Consider the following 14,311-nt stretch of genomic DNA (forward strand, 5'->3'; position numbering starts at 1 on the left):
GTTAGGTTTAATTAGTTCTAAGTTCTAGGCGACTGATGACCTCAGAAGTTAAGTCGCATAGTGCTCAGAGCCAGCCATGTTGCAGCGGCTGCTCATAAGCCACACATCACGCAGGTAAACGCAAAACGACGCCTCGCTGGGTGTAAGGAGTAGTGGAAAAACGTTATGTGGAGTGACGAATAACGGTATACAATGTGGCGATCCGATGGCGAATGCCCGGTGAACGTCATCTGCCAGCGTGTGTAGTGCCAACAGTAAAATTCGGAGGCGGTGGTGTTATGGTGTGGTCGTGTTTTTCATGGAGAGGCTCAAATGGCTCTGAGCACTATGGGACTTATTATCTATGGTCATCAGTCCCCTAGAACTTAGAACTATTTAAAGCTAACTTACCTAAGGACATCACACGACACTCAGTCATCACGAGGCAGAGAAAATCCCTGACCCCGCCGGGAATCGAACCCGGGAACCCGGGCGTGGGAAGCGAGAACGCTACCGCACGACCACGAGCTGCGGACTTCATGGAGAGGGCTTGAACCCTTTGTTCTTTTGCGTGGCAGTATCACAGCACAGGCCTACATTGATGTTTGAAGCACCTTCTTGCTTCCCACTGTTGAAGAGCAATTCGAAGATGGCGATTGCCTCTTTCAACACGAGCACCTGTTCATAGTGCACGGCCTGTGGCGGAGTGGTTACACGACAATAACATCCCTGTAATGGACTGGCCTGCACAGGGTCCTGACCAGAATTCTATAGAACACATTTGGGATGTTTTGGAACGCCGACTTCGTGCCAGGCCTCACCGACCGTTATCGATACCTCTCCTCAGTGCAGCACTCCTTGAAGAATGGGCTGCTATTCCCCAAGAAACCTTCCAGCGCCTGATTGAACGTACGCCTGCGAGAGTGGAAGCTGTCATCAAGGCTAAGGGTGGGACGACACCATATTGAATTCCAGCATTACCGATGTATGGCGCCACGGAGTTGTAAGTCATTTTCAGCCAGGTGTCCGGGTACTTTTGATCACATAGTGTAGTCTAGTACTTACACAATACACGTATGCTTTATACCGGGTGATCAAAAAGTCAGTATAAATTTGAAAACTGAATAAATCACGGAATAATGGAGATAGAGAGGTACAAATTGACACACATGCTTGGAATGACATGGGGTTTTAATAGAACCAAAAAAATACAAACGTTCAAAAAATGTCCGTCAGATGGCGCTTCATCTGATCAGAATAGCAATAATTAACGAAACAAAGTAAGACAAAGCAAAGATGATGTTCTTTACAGGAAATGCTCAATATGTCCACCATCATTCCTTAACAATAGCTGTAGTCGAGGAATAGTGTTGTGAACAGGACTGTAAAGCATGTCCGGAGTCATGGTGAGACACTGGCGTCGGATGTTGTCTTTCAGCATCCCTAGAGATGTCGGTCGATCACGATACACTTGCGACTTCAGGTAACCCCAAAGCCAATAATCGCACGGACTGAGGTCTGGCGGCCTGGGAGGCCAAGCATGACGAAAGTGGCGGCTGAGCACACGATCATCACCAAACGACGCGCGCAAGAGATCTTTCACGCGTCTAGCAATATGGGGTGGAGCGCCATCCTGCATAAACATCGTACGTTCCAGCAGGTGTTTATCAGCCATGCTGGGGATGATGTGATTCTGTAACATATCGGCGTACCTCTCACTCGTCACGGTAGCAGTTTTGCTGTCCAGCGCCATCTGTCGGACAATTTGTGAACTTTGTTTTTTTTTTTTTTTGTTCTAATAAAACTCCATGTCATTCCAAACATGTGTGTCAATTTTTACCTCTGTATGTACATTATTCCGTGGTTTATTAAGTTTTCAAATTTATACTGACTTTTGGTCAGCCGGTACATTCTGCTACTACTTCAATGGGAACCGCTCCTTTATACTGATATCCTTTGCCCTATTTTAGGCGGCAAGCTTATGTTACCTCCACGGCCGTCCTGAAACAGATTCTTTCCCAAAACGAGAAAACCAGACAGGAGGCATGTTCGCACCCGGAGCGCAATACAAACAGCAGCCATTTGTTCCTGAGGCTCCCGACGCGTGCAGCAGCTTTTAATTACAGCAGCGCGTTTCTTGTGGTGCGAGCGCTACCTTATTAAGCACTGCCCGGCGTGGTCGAGCAGTGTACTCTGCCAAACGTCAGGCCCCAGTCAACGCCACCAGCCGGCGCGGCTTACTCAAGTAAGGACGTATGGGCCGTATCCGAGAAGTAACGTTGCCTTGATATCAACAGTTGTAGGGCGTTATCACTGAGGTCATACCAATAACTTTGATACACTTCTATTGGTCTGTGTTTGACTACAAAAACTACAATATGGGATTGTGGTTACGCCTTGATACAAAACACGCCGTCTTCAGGCCACAAGTGGCCCATCGTGACCATCCGACCGCCGTGCCATCCTCACCGGAGGATGCGGATAGGACGGGCGTGTGGTCAGCACACCGCTCTCCCGGTCGTTATGATGTTTTTCTTTGACCGGAGCCGCTACTGTGAGAGGTGGCATGAGCCCCCTCTCATATTTCTATCTTACGATTTTCCTCCCTAATTGCATGCAGTGAAAAGTCGCTATTCCTTCACACGCGGACTTCCCACGCAGCGTCTCTCGTCACCCGGGTGGTCCGGTGACAGGCGGGCTCTGCTGATCTGGAAAGGGTGAAGCCGACGGGTGTGAGGAAGTCGAGTGAATGCTTTGCAGACCCCGACATTGTCAAAAGACACGCCCAGAGGGGTCTGAAGTAGCGGCTGGACTAGAGGTTCCGTTACTTCGCAGAAACTTAGCGAAAACACTTTCTGGCGGGCTACCAGCGAGGCGTGGGAATGACTTGTGTACCCAGGCAGTTGTGGCGGGAAAATTCCCGCGCTTTCTGCAAAATAGTAACTGTGATTGGCTTGCTCAGGGCATAGCTCCGTGACGTAGCAAAATCAGCGCAGAAATTGGCGCCAAGAATCTCCATTGGTGGAATGGTAGTGCTCCGGCAATAGAGTGGAATTTTCCGCCGGTTTTCGAGTTGCTGATTGGAACGTTTAACCACGGCCACTGTCGTGGGGGCGGGAATGTTGTGTGTTCGGCCTGTACGGGTGCACTAGGTAGTCGGCTCTCGCCTTTCGGTCGAGGACGTCGAAGCAACCAGCCATCGCCTTCGGTACGCCAAATCGTGTTCTTGCAGTTAAGAAGACACATTGGTAAGGTATGTCCGCAGCACCGGCAGACAGGGATTTTCCTAGGTGATAATCAGAGCTCAGCAGAGCGCGCCTGTTCGTCTTTTTCTAACTTTGTTCTGTCTTGGGTAGCAGCAATTAATGTTGGAATAGCTGTGTGTCTCTCTTAAGATTTGAGTGGCAAGGAATTGGCTCCACATACCACTTCGTCATAAACCTCACAATCTAGTTTAGGGACAACTTCACCTTCACAGCGTTTGTTTGAGTATCCAATTTGAGCCAATTTGATGTATTATAAATGTTTCATGTGTTTTTGTTTATTATTTTGTGTTTAGTCTTAATAAATCATATTGTTATTTTGGACAGAACTGTCATTCTGTTAATTGGTAGAGCAACCCTATCATTTCCACTACGTTAATGAAACCTTCCTTTATTTAACTTATTTATCAAATTAAATTATTGCAGGTGCCAAACTCTTTTCTACTCCACTTGCAGGGTTGATTACAGTCAGTTCGCGTATATATTTTTAATCCACGTGCAACAGCAAAAGTTGGAGTTAGAATAGGGGGGGGGGGGGGGGTGGGGGGCTTAGAGCATCATTTACATATGTAGATTCTAGAAGAATTTAGTGTTAAATACACTGCTAGCCCTGGCACCTCGCAACTGTTCGGTCGAGTGGCTCCTCAGTTGGCATCACGAGGCTGAGTGCACCCCGAAAAATGGCAACAGCGCATGGCGGCCCGAATGGTCACCCATCCAAGTGCTGGCCACACCCAGCAGTGCTTAACCTCGGTGACCTGAAAGGGAACTGGTGTATCCACTGCGCCAAGGCCGTTGACTTGATGCAAAACACTTTCGTTATTCATTTATTCCCCCAAACTAGTTTCAGCGACAAGTATCGCCATCATCAGTGGGTTCTTTGATATGAACTCAAGAGGTCAGGGGAGTGCAGTAAGTGGTACAGCGCTTAGCAGCCCCATCAGTCAAACAACTCAGTAACGGCTTGCACCGTACGTACTTGAGCTTCATTTTTGGAACACAACCTGCGACCACCTTAGAGACAGAAGTGATGGCACTTTCTACAGGACCTGACCATCATTTTGCAGGACAATGCTCAAGCACGTACAGTGCAAGCTGTTACTGATTTGTTTGACTGATGGGGCTGCTAAGTGCTATACCACCTACTGCTCTCCCTTGACTTCAGCCCTCGTAAGTTCAACTCTGTTTCTAAACTGAAGGAAACTCTTCACGGCATTCGCTTCAGAACTGCTACAAATTCTTCGGGAAATACACCGCGCCGCTTGAAATGTCAACAAAACTGGCACCGCTAAGAGTAACCTACGACTTCCACACCGCTGGCAACAGGTTATACATAACGCTGGTGACTACTCTGAAGGTCAGTAAAACTTTGAAACACGCATCTATTTTGTACGAGCTGTAAATAAATAGTTGCCACTAAAGTTCCAACCCATGTATTCTGAAGAATTTCGTATTCTTCATACTTTGCAGTAAATATGATATAAAGGAAGCGAGACTGAAAAACAAAAAAAAATACGCAAACTACAAGGGGAAGAACGTTTTGCCAATGCTCATGTTTTACAATGCAGCACAGATTGTGCACTATTTTGTTATTGATACGTTAATAAATTGCACTAAAACGCCACTTGTGGCAATTCATGTAATGCAGAAACCCTCGCGTTCATACTTTTGAGCAAAAAACCGTCTTGTCCAATAGTTATAAATATTTAATATTTCGGTGCCTATAATACGTATGTGGAACCTTTTGGGTCTGGAGTAACATACTCTGTAGCGGAAGATGTGGGATTTTGCTCAGCAGCTTTCAGTTATTGGTCCTTCTGATAATCATGTTTCTGCTGCGAGAATGATATTTTCACTCTGCAGCGGAGTGTTCACTGATATGAAACTTCCTGGCAGATTAAAACTGTGTGCCGGACCGAGACTCGAACTCGGGACCTTTGCCTTTCGCGGGCAAAGGTCCCGCGTTCGAGTCTCGGTCCGTTACACAGTTTTAGTCTCCCAGGAAGTTTCATATGTTTCCGTTGCTCCTGAAAAATTGTGGTACTCGACATAAGGGGTTTCCGATTTTACCAGTTCAGTTTAGGAACACGTAGTGGCAGTCTATTGCGAAACCCCATGTTCGCCGATGTGTGCCGAATGATGCGCTGCGAAACACTCGTATCTTCCCCGACACTGTGCTCTGTCGATACATCTGCCACAGAACGCCGCCTATCCTGGTTTGCATAGCGCGCAAGCCTCCGACCTACTCATTCTGTGACGAGGATTGGACGTCCGACACCTTGTCGCCTACTCTAGTGCTTTCACCGACCTTCAACCACTTTCCACGGAAGCTCCACGGCAATAGCACGCGAACAGCCGACCGGCTCCGACTTTTCCGACAGGCTCACTCCCACGCGCCGAGGCACAACAGTCTGCCCTGTGCCACAGTTGCTCATGTCAGCGGTTTTTCCTTTTCGCGTGCCGTATCGCCGCTAAACCGATCACCCATTCATCTCTGCTCCCCTTTTTTTATCGCAATGGGCAGTGGTCGTAATGTTTTGTTACATCAACGCATTAAACGTTAAGCATATAACCATCGTAATATTAATACGTGAACACAAAAATTGAAATACCGATTTTCAGTTTTAATTGTACAAGGATGCCAATGAATCTTATTACAAATGATTGAAGCGATTTCACAGCTCTACAATAACTTTATTATTTGAGATATTTTCACAATGCTTTGCACACATATACAAAAACTCAAAAAGTTTTTTTAGGCACTCACAAATGTTCGATATGTGCCCCTTTAGTGATTCGGCAGACATCAAGCCGACAATCAAGTTCCTCCCACACTCGGCGCAGCATGTCCCCATCAATGAGTTCGAAAGCATCGTTGATGCGAGCTCGCAGTTCTGGCACGTTTCTTGGTAGAGGAGGTTTAAACACTGAATCTTTCACATAACCCCACAGAAAGAAATCGCATGGGGTTAAGTCGGGAGAGCGTGGAGGCCATGACATGAATTGCTGATCATGATCTCCACCACGACCGATCCATCGGTTTTCCAATCTCCTGTTTAAGAAATGCCGAACATCATGATGGAAGTGCGGTGGAGCACCATCCTGTTGAAAGATGAAGTCGGCGCTGTCGGTCTCCAGTTGTGGCATGAGCCAATTTTCCAGCATGTCCAGATACACGTGTCCTGTAACGTTTTTTTTTTTCGCAGAAGAAAAAGGGGCCGTAAACTTTAAACCGTGAGATTGCACAAAACACGTTAACTTTTGGTGAATTGCGAATTTGCTGCACGAATGCGTGAGGATTCTCTACCGCCCAGATTCGCACATTGTGTCTGTTCACTTCACCATTAAGAAAAAATGTTGCTTCATCACTGAAAACAAGTTTCGCACTGAACGCATCCTCTTCCATGAGCTGTTGCAACTGCGCCGAAAATTCAAAGCGTTTGACTTTGTTATTGGGTGTCAGGGCTTGTAGCAATTGTAAATGGTAAGGCTTCTGCTTTAGCCTTTGCCGTAAGATTTTCCAAACTGTCGGCTGTGGTACGTTTAGCTCCCTGCTTGCTTTATTCGTCGACTTCCGCGGGCTACGCGTGAAACTTGCCCGCACGCGTTCAACCGTTTCTTTGCTCACTGCAGGCCGACCCGTTGATTTCCCCTTACAGAGGCATCCAGAAGCTTTAAACTGCGCATACCATCGCCGAATGGAGTTAGCAGTTGGTGGATGTTGTTGAACTTCGTCCTGAAGTGTCGTTGCACTGCTATGACTGACTGATGTGAGTGCATTTCAAGCACGACACACGCTTTCTCGGCTCCTGTCGCCATTTTGTCTCACTGCGCTCTCGAGCGCTCTGGCGGCAGAAACCTGAAGTGCGACTTCAGCCGAACAAAACTTTATGAGTTTTTCTACGTATCTGTAGTGTGTCGTGACCATATGTCAATGAATGGAGCTACAGTGAATTTATGAAATCGCTTCAATCATTTGTAATAGCCCTGTATAATTCGAAGTGTACTTTGCGATAGGTGTGCACAAAGACGACATCATGCGTGTAAGTAGCCATTAAGAGTGGCCAAAGGAAGTAGATGTTTCTATATTCGTGACTCTAATGATACCTTCTCTACCACGCATTTAAATCTCCAGTAAGTGAACATTGACATATGAAGTGCTACCACCGTCTACTCTGCGTACCATTCAGGTTCCATGGCAGAAATCATCCACCGAAGTAAAAATGTTTCGTGGAATCGCATTCCAGCGACGTTTATGTTTATTTGGTTCATTTGCAGGGAGACAACCATAACTGACAGCTAAAATGTGACAACGGCTATGTCGATGATATTCTTTGCAATGGAAATCAAGATATCATAGTAACCAAGTCTGTAAATAACGTTGTATATTGGCGTCCCTGTTTCTCGTACTTTTTCGTGGTCATTTGCCACCGTTGCCAGAAATTTTTAATTTCTTCATTTTGAATAATTTTAGCTTCCGACTTACCTTTTTTACTGAAACTATGATTTTTTAGGCTGTGAATAGAAGAAGGACTCTAACAGGTCGGAGTGAAAAACTCAGAGCTAGACAGGCAATTTCTGCGAGCACAGAGAAAGAGCAATGCGGATATTTATAATGATAATGCATCTGGTATATTGAACGACCATAATATCAATACGTGACAGTCGAAAATTGAAGTAATTACTATTGAATACATTGTGGGAGTGAACACTGATCAATGTTGTTACAAATATTTACTATCAAATGCTGTCTTGATCACAATTTATTTATTACGGTGACCGGTTTCGACCACTACTGTGGTCATCTTCAGACCAATGAGTAAGTGATTTACCACCAGAAGGAGGTTCTTACTCATTGGTCTGATGATGAGCACAGTAATGGTCGAAACCGGTCACCGTAATAAATAAATTGTGATCAAGACTGCTTTTGATAGTAAAAAAAAGATGAAGTACCGATTTTTAATATTAATTATACAAGGAAGCTAATGAAACTTGTCTAATTCGAAAGGTACCTTGGCACAGATGCGGACAAAAAATTATGTATGTACATAGCCATTGAGGGGAGCAAAAGGAAGAAGACGTACACACCTAATATGTAAAACGTACGTTTTTGCAGGTGTCCGGATACTTTTGATCACATAGCGTAGTATAAATCCCAACTGCTCGGGAATGAGTGTGGAGTGGCGGTGCGTTTGAAGGTCACTTTTGTACACTGTTCTTCAATAACTCGAAAACTAGGGCCTCTAGCTAAAACGTATCCCGCTACAAAATTTAACTATATTAAACTTCCAACGAAAAGGTCGCGTTAATTTTTGCTGTAGAACTAATAGTTTGCGCGGAGCGAGCGGGGGAATACGAAAACCTCAAGCGTGGTTTTTGAGGGCCAGATACAGAATTGGCGGCTGCATAAAACCACATCGGTAGGTCAGCTGAATCTCCCTGTGTGCAGTTAAACTACTCTGAAGTAGTAGCAAAAATTAATCACAAATTTCATTGCGAGCTTATATCTATGGCTCTATTTCTCTCCGCTTCGACTCTGAAGAGGCGGTAGCAGGTTTGGAAACCAACAGGAAACTCTCTTGCCTGCAACATGTGCAGGGCGTGATTGTTTTTTTTTCCCCTCCAAAGTTGCTCCCTTCACAAATAAGATTCTCCCTCCGCCCTCGCCTTTTATGAGTTCGCTTCTTGCGTGGAGAGGGTACGTCAAGGAGAAAATACATGTATTTTAATCTTTTAGAGACTAATATTAGTTCAGATCGCATAAAGCGAGAGTTATGCAAGTCGGGTATTGGGCATCTGACGTTCTTCATATCAGTAACTGCATCTGAGATGAATTTATGTAGTGAGTTGTGGAGTATTCGTTTTGGTGACCCTTCTGGCCGGTTTGATACTGTGATGTGGGCAGAGTTGAACTAAGGCTGAGTACAACCGTCAAGCCATTCACTTGGCATTCGTCTTAGGCTTATTTTGAGGCCGGGTGTTCGGCATTAGAGGGACTTTGTTTGGAAGGAAGGCAAATTACGGGGTTAACGTCCCATCGAGCTGAGAAGATCAGATTGGGGAAGGAATTCAGTGTATTGTATGAATGGGGTGGCCTATATCATCCAATTTGTCGGCGGTTTGTTGTACAGATTGTACCAGATATTGGTGCAGATATTTTTGTATGTGGTATTTTAATACGCAAACACATGAGTGTGGTGATTGTTTTTTCTCTGCGACAAAAACAGTCTTCCCGCAAACACGTCACAAACTTTACGATCTGATGTTTTCCACACTGCTCCACAAAGTGAACTGCATCTGTCAGTACAGACGAACTGTTTTGCACCGACGCGTCCACACTTCGACACCTGACCTCTTGCCCAGGTGAGAAGAAGCATTAATGGCTTGCTCTTGTCACATGTGCTTGGAGGTACTAACCAACATAAAATCATATAACTTGTAAGAGCTGTAACTATTAGTCTGCAAATGACATAAATGTGAGATAGAAAGCGAAAAGGGACATCTTGTCGGAGAAGTAAAGTTTCCAACCCAATATTGAACGATCACAATACCAATACGTGACAGTCAAAAATTGAAGTAATTACTTTTGAATACATTGTGGGAGTGACCAGTTATCAATGTTGTTACAAATTTCATAATGTCTAAAATATATGTTTTCATTTTTTTCGATTTTGTAGTAATTTATTTCACCTGTACACACTCATACTATTTGAAAGTTATTTTAACCCAACGGGAGTCAGTAATATCATTAAAAGCAACTGATCTAAGTTTTCTGAAAATGGACCTCTAGTCGTTATGACGAAATATCATTGGGCTGAGAAATAAATCTCGCAGCTGTGTATGGAGTGCTTCAAAAAATAGTAGCGTTTTAAGGAGCTCAGAGTACCTTTGTATAAAAGAAGAATGATTTGTGAGTACAATACCAAATAAGATAAGTGGTCCCCTTTTATGTGAGAGTTATACGTGCCTACAGATGCTACCAATTTGTAGCCGGCAACCCTAAAACGCAAACTAACAGCTCACGTTACTGTAGCAACATAAACCTACACCTTCAACTCTGCTGTGGCTGCTAGAAATGAAAAAGGTGAAGTTGCTGCGAATAGATGTGACGGGCTAAGTATCTTGAAGAACAGTAGTGCTAACAAAGTACCTAACGTAACTAAATACATCCACTTGAAGTTCATTAGGTACAAACGTAGCGTACACTGAAAAATGTACATTGAAGTAAATGACTGTGTGCACGGCATCTTTCCTGAAAAAAAAAATGGACCTATAGTGTTTCCTGCTGCAGTAATTCCAGCAGATGATTAAACGAAAAATCTTACCTAACAAAACAAAACAAATCAGGACCTATTCCAAAGAGGATTAAAAAGACACTCTGTGTCTTGAAATACAACCAGAACTTGAATCAGAACCTCAACTCAATGAAGATCCTGAGGAAGAACATTAACAGCCACAAATTCCAGAACCAAAAAAGAAGAGGTGAAAAAGTTGTTTGTGAACGCTCTTGGACGCCTTCAGACCCAAGCATTTTAGAAGTAGGCATAAAATCCTGTATCCACTATAAAATATCACAATAGTCTATTTTTAGAGTGTTTTTTGAGTGTTTTTTTCCATTAATGGCTCCAAAAATCACAATTTGGTCAAACATATCCCATAACACACAGCAAAATTACGAATATTATGCCAAAAAGTCTTTAAAGTATGCGCTAATTTTTCTCAATTTGGCGCAGATTTACTTGGTTTTAAATTTTGTGTGCACTATAGTGTGCTATAGGTCTGAAGGGGTTAATTACTTCATGTGCAATGTTAACTTGAACAGGTCTTTACCATTTGACAAAGAACATTTTAAGGGTACCACATGTGCAGAATTTAATTCTGAAGTATGTAGAATTAAACAATGGTAATAAAGGAAACTTCAAAACGCATTATCTCAAAAGCACCTGTATTCCGTCACCAATATTCAACCTCTCATAACTCACTCAAATTTAGAGGTATAATTCTATTGTTTTTGCGAATTGTTCAGAATTTAATGCTGAACACAAAAATTACGATAGCTCAAAATTCAAAATTTTCGACTAGAGGTCCCCTTCCGCTTTCCGTCTCATATACTGATGCAGTGTTGTTCAGTACGCCGTCCTCAGTGTCAAATAGAAATACCTGCACTTGTGCCCGTTACATCCTATATATACAGGGTGTTTCAAAAATGACCGGTATATTTGAAACGGCAATAAAAACTAAACGAGCAGCGATAGAAATACACCGTTTGTGCAATATGCTTGGGACAACAGTACATTTTCAAGCGGACAAACTTTCGAAATTACAATAGTTACAATTTTCAACAACAGATGGCGCTGCAAGTGATGTGAAAGATATAGAAGACAACACAGTCTGTGGGTGCGCCGTTCTGTACGTCGTCTTTCTGCTGTAAGCGTGTGCTGTTCACAACGTGCAAGTGTGCTGTAGACAACATGGTTTATTCCTTAGAACGGAGGATTTTTCTGGTGTTGGAATTCCACCGCCTAGAACACAGTGTTGTTGCAACAAGACGAAGTTTTCAACAGAGGTTTAATGTAACCAAAGGACCGAAAAGCGATACAATAAAGGAACTGTTTGAAAAATTTCAACGGACTGGGAACGTGACGGATGAACGTGCTGGAAAGGTAGGGCGACCGCGTACGGCAACCACAGAGGGCAACGCGCAGCTAGTGCAGCAGGTGATCCGACAGCGGCCTCGGGTTTCCGTTCGCTGTGTTGCAGCTGCGGTCCAAATGACGCCAACGTCCACGTATCGTCTCATGCGCCAGAGTTTACACCTCTATCCATACAAAATTCAAACGCGGCAACCCCTCAGCGCCGCTACCATTGCTGCACGAGAGACATTCGCTAACGATATAGTGCACAGGATTGATGACGGCGATATGCATGTGGGCAGCATTTGGTTTACTGACGAAGCTTATTTTTACCTGGACGGCTTCGTCAATAAACAGAACTGGCGCATATGGGGAACCGAAAAGCCCCATGTTGCAGTCCCATCGTCCATGCATCCTCAAAAAGTACTGGTCTGGGCCGCCATTTCTTCCAGAGGAATCATTGGCCCAATTTTCAGATCCGAAACGATTACTGCTTCACGCTATCTGGACATTCTTCGTGAATTTGTGGCGGTACAAACTGCCTTAGACGACACTGCGAACACCTCGTGGTTTATGCAAGATGGTGCCCGGCCACATCGCACGGCCGACGTCTTTAATTTCCTGAATGAATATTTCGATGATCGTGTGATTGCTTTGGGCTATCCGAAACATACAGGAGGCGGCGTGGATTGGCCTCCGTATTCGCCAGACATGAACCCCTGTGACTTCTTTCTGTGGGGACACTTGAAAGACCAGGTGTACTGCCAGAATCCAGAAACAATTGAACAGCTGAAGCAGTACATCTCATCTGCATGTGAAGCCATTCCGCCAGACTCGTTGTCAAAGGTTTCGGGTAATTTCATTCAGAGACTACGCCATATTATTGCTACGCATGGTGGATATGTGGAAAATATCGTACTATAGAGTTTCCCAGACCGCAGAGCCATCTGTTGTTGAAAATTGTAACTACCGTAATTTCGAAAGTTTGTCTGCCTGAAAATGTACTGTTGTCCCAAGCATATTGCAACAAACGGTGTATTTCTATCGCTGCTCGTTTAGTTTTTATTGCCGTTTCAAATATACCGGTCATTTTTGAAACACCCTGTAAGTCCGTCACGAAGAATGATATTAGAATTTTTTTAAAGTTTACGTTGCTGTTAGGGGAATTGCGCTTGATATGATCGGATCGATGTTTTCGGAAGCAGTGCTCCTCTGTATGCAAAGGGTCATTCTGTTGGAGGTACCTCATTATTTCTGAGTCCAGTATGTGTTTTAATATTCTACAGCAAACGAATGTCAAGGATGTTGGACGCTGGTTTCGTAAACAGGTATGACTTATTTACTATTAAAAACAGTCTTGATCACAATTTATTTATTACGGTGACCGGTTTCGACCACTACTGTGGTCATCTTCAGACCAATGAGTAAGAACCTCTTTCTGCTGGAGAATCACTACTCTCCAGCAGAAGGAGGTTCTTACTCATTGGTCTGAAGATGACCACAGTAGTGGTCGAAACCGGTCACCGTAATAAATAAATTGTGATGAAGACTGTTTTTAATAGTAATTATTTGTAACACATTGACCACTGTCACTCCCGTAATGTATTCAAAGGTATCACCTATGCTTTCTGTTACCAATCTTTCATACAGTTAAGACCCGTGCTTTCTTCCAACTACTAGCCGCAGTTTCTAATTGGAGGGATCTATAGCAGACTGTAGTTAAAAAAAAAGGGACAATTCAGCTCCAATTTCGCTATAGAATTTAATACTGATTTTTACGGGTCCTGGAGCTTTGTTCCATTTTACCGATTTCGTCTGTTTCTCAACACCACTAACACTAATATCTATTACACTCATCTTAATGATACGAGAATTAGGTTGGGGCAGACCTCCGGGGTTTTCCCCTGTAAAAGAACATTTAAAAACAGAGTTAAGCATATCTACTTTTGTTTTGCTACACTCAGCTCCATTCTCTGCCCAGTTTATGAGTGGCCGAACACTAACTTTGGTGGCACTAACAGCGTTAAACACGTTTCGTTCAGCATCTCTCTATGTATAGCCCTGTCTTACACCTCTTACGCAGAAGATTCTTTAGAAGTTTCTTTACAGGGAGTCTATACTACGGAGGGTGCCTCCCACTATCAACTGTTGTACAAGTAGTAGGTACATACACTACTGGCCATTAAAATTGCTACACCAAGAAGAAATGCAGATGATAAACGGGAATTCATTGGACAAATATATTATACTAGAACTGAAATGTGATTACATTTTCACGCAATTTGGGTGCATAGATCCTGAGAAACCAGTACCCAGAACAACCACCTCTGGCCGTGATAACGGCGTTAATACGCCTGGGCATTGAGTCAAACAGAGCTTGGATGGCGTGTGCAGGTACAGTTGCCCATGCAGCTTCAACACGATACCACAGTTCAT

At 43.9% G+C, this 14,311-nt stretch overlaps 1 protein-coding gene across 1 annotated transcript in view; it reads left to right on the forward strand.

Moving 5' to 3' along the window:
• The window catches only part of LOC124718973 (unconventional myosin-Ia), a 784,983-nt gene that overhangs the window by 282,461 nt on the left and 488,211 nt on the right, over positions 1–14,311 (forward strand).

Source organism: Schistocerca piceifrons, chromosome 10, assembly GCF_021461385.2.
Source record: "Schistocerca piceifrons isolate TAMUIC-IGC-003096 chromosome 10, iqSchPice1.1, whole genome shotgun sequence".
In the NCBI taxonomy this organism is placed as follows: Eukaryota; Metazoa; Arthropoda; class Insecta; order Orthoptera; family Acrididae; genus Schistocerca; species Schistocerca piceifrons.